The sequence below is a fragment of the Enhydra lutris genome, unplaced genomic scaffold (genome assembly GCF_002288905.1).
Source record: "Enhydra lutris kenyoni isolate GAN:26980312 unplaced genomic scaffold, ASM228890v2 scaffoldscaffold2, whole genome shotgun sequence".
NCBI classification, from domain to species: Eukaryota; Metazoa; Chordata; class Mammalia; order Carnivora; family Mustelidae; genus Enhydra; species Enhydra lutris.
Genome location: NW_019154086.1, coordinates 93186897 through 93190505, shown reverse-complemented (window position 1 = coordinate 93190505; position 3609 = coordinate 93186897).

Genomic DNA, 3609 nt, shown 5'->3' with positions numbered 1-3609 from the left:
TAATGCCTTATATATCCTGGGAAAGGTACTTTACTACTTCAACCTTTTCAATATTCCATATTTTGATTGCCCTGCCCTTCCACTCCATTTACAGTTTATAGCCTTGGTAAACTGCAGGGAAGACATTGCCAAGGGGGGGGGGTGAAAATCACAAAATGTTCAAAATTAAAGTCATCAGTTGTAAGTATTAAAGTTGTTTATTTTATCCACCAGTGTTAATGACTATTAATGATTTTGGTGGTCACACTTTGGGACAGATTTTGAACTAAACAAAGATAATTCTATTATGATTGAGTGTGGTGAGATGCATATGTGTGTGTATGTGTAAAGAAATTGCAGATAAAAAAAAAGAAATGGCACTTTATGGAATAGAGTCCATTTTCTATTTGGTTGTCAGGCTTGTGCAATATTCTCGAAGCAAGGACTCATATTTAAATGTACAGAGAGGCAATTGCTATGTTGAAATTCTAACTCTAATCCCATCCAGTCATGGGTAAGAGGGGTATAAAAGGTCTGCAAGGATTCTGTATAGCAGCTGTTTTTGGCTAAGCAAGAAAGAGAAAGTGAATACCACTCTTTAAAATACAAGGCAATTTTGGAGCACCTGGGTGGCTCAGTGGGTTAAAGCCTCTGCCTTCGGCTCAGGTCATGGTCTCAGGGTCCTGGGATGGAGCCCTGCATCGGGCTCTCTGCTCGGCAGGGAGCCTGCCTTCTCTCTCTCTCTCTCTCTGTCTGTGTCTCTGCCTACTGTGGTCTCTGTCTGTCAAATAAATAAATAAATAAATCTTTAAAAAAAAAATACAAGGCAATTTCATGGAATGTAACATTGATGTTGATTGTCAAGAAAAAGCTATTATAATTAGATTAGAAAATAAGAAAAAGAAGGACTTGATTTGAACAGCTTTACAGTAGGCTGAAAAGAAGACAAGATGGGAAATTGGAGTGGTAGGAAAAGTTATCTATGAGATGAGAACAGTACTATCAGACAAAGGCAGCCCACAGGTTGCGCATCAGTGTGTCCATTTGAATTCTACTTCCTGACTTCTCTTCTCCCTTTCTATGCATTTCAGATGCATACATCTATGTTCTTTAAAACTCAGTCAAGGAGAACATAGGTATACCTAGCTAAGAAGCAGTTTTCATGGCTTGGTAAGCAAATGTCTTTCTTCATATTATTGTAACTCAGGGGATGGCATTAGATAAGACATTTCTTTCCATGTTTTGTTTAACTCAAGAGATTTTAAGAAATAGATGAGGTAAAATGGGTATATGTGAGGGCTTAGATATTGAATAATTACTGCACCTATGGAAACTTCAATGACCATGCATGGGGAGATAGTACTTTCTAATAAACATATGCATTCCTAAGAAAATTTTTTTTTATTCCCACAGAAACAGTCTCATATTTTCTAAAACAAAACCAAAATGAACACAACAAACAACAAACAACAAAACAAAAACAACAAACAAAAACAGAAAAAGCACTATTTTTGAACTTTTTATGGGAAAAAGAACACTCACACTTCAGTTTCTTTGAAACTCCACAAAATTTTTCCAACACCAGTAACAGAAATTGTATATCTTTGCATTCGTTTGCAAAAATATGAATGGGAAGAGGGGTGTTTATTAACATATGAAATCATTTGCTGAGATTTGATATCAGGGTTGTGCCCAAGTTTGCAGAGAAAAAAAGGTGTTAGTGCCATCTATTGTCAGTAAAGGCTATATCCATTGTTTTATTACAGATTCAGTCAAAAAATTCATAGCTTCTTGATAATGAGTTATATTATATTATCAAATGAGAAATTGAGGGTGTACTTTTATTTTCCATGAAAAATATTTTAGTTCTAGTTATTTTAAAATTGCAAAGGTAAAGACAGTGTTGAGGAAGAAAAACTTTCCTTTACCCTTCAAAGTTTCTTCTGGTTGGTGTAAGAGTTAAATTGATATGACACAGTATTAACAAGAGAAAATCAAATTTAACTTTGTATTTGGGGAACCACACCTCTATGAGGGGTTCGAAAACAAAAAAAATAAAATCAGATATATATGTCATCCTAGGCTAAGGAATGGGATAGAAGTTTGGGGCTTCATAGGTGAGAAGAGCAATTCACGGAGCAATAGGAAGAGCTGATGGTTGTTAGATGTTTCTTTGCCACGGTTCACTCAAATTAAATTTATCTCTGGTAATAATTCTTATTCTGGGAAAGGCCTCCAATTTACAGTCTTCTAGGTAGTTAAGGGAGGGGCAAAATTTCTCTTGAGTTGCAGGGTCTTAATTGCCTTTAGCTCAAAACAGGCCATGTGCCAAAGTGGCACGTTTTGGGGAAACTTGTTATGAACGCTTTCTGGAACTTAGTCGAACAAAAGTCAGGGCCCCAGAATACAAAGCAGAGTAGATTAAAATGAAATTGACAGGTGACAGGGACTAAAACATGGAGGTCAATGTAGGAACAGAAATACTTGGCACGAAAATTTACTTTCTTAAGTAGTAAACTCTCCTTTTTCCAAAGTCATTTTGCACGAAAATTTACTTTCTTAAGTAGTAAACTCTCCTTTTTCCAAAGTCATTTTATTCATACTTTTCTAGGTGAAGGGTGTTAAAAAGAAGACACAATCTTCTAGATTCTGGAAGAAGAGCAGGGAACAGTAGACTCTTCAGAACTCTTTGAGTGATGTTACTTAACTATTCCTTGACCTTGAGTGACAGCAGCACAATTTCACAGTAGACTTCATTTTCTATTGAATCTGGTTGGTGAAAAAACACTCTTCCCCCCTGCTCCCACTGACAGCCCCATTTTATATTTCAGTGAAAAGTCTCCTTAAACTTGCAGGAAACTAAAAGTACCTTAGCTGTCAGAAAGAGAGCGATCTGCGAGTGATGATAACTGCAACAATTTTGAGACTCTAAGTAGAAGTTGTCCACCTATCCATGCATAGAATGATGGAAAAGGGAGCAAGATACGCTTCCTATAATTGGCCCAGGGTCAAGGTTTCTCTGGTGTGCTTTAGCACTCATGTCTTCTCAACTGAAAGCAAATAAGTGGATACGTGGGCTAGAGAAGTATCATCAAAAGCAACAGGTTCACTGTCCCCAAAGTAGGAATTTGAATTATGTCAATCATTAATGTGTCTTTGACAGCTATGAATGCCAAATGTTATTGTATTCCACAAAGGAGTCAATAGGGATTATTAGTTTTAAAATGGATGTAAAGATGATGACTGTATCAGAGGATTGTTAGAATACAGGCCAATACTATTTCAACTTAGCGATGTTCATGCAACCGAAAGGGAGTAGAATTTACCACCCCCAAATGTCTCTTTGGCATAAGGATTATTTTTGGCTCAGTACTTTTAAGAAACAGCAGAAGGGAGAAAAGTTCTTAAAACTCATAGGAATTACCTTTTTGTAAGGTACCTATATTTATAAAGGACACTTCCATTTGTAAGAGTGTCTCCTTCTCTGTACAAGGAAGAAAGGAAGGAGGGAGACTCTAAATCTGTACAAATACTTATCCATGGGGAAGTCAATGACTTAAATCTGTGTAATCACCTTACCTTCCTTTACTGTGTCTTTCCTGGTAACCTAACATAACTAGTCTCCATCTC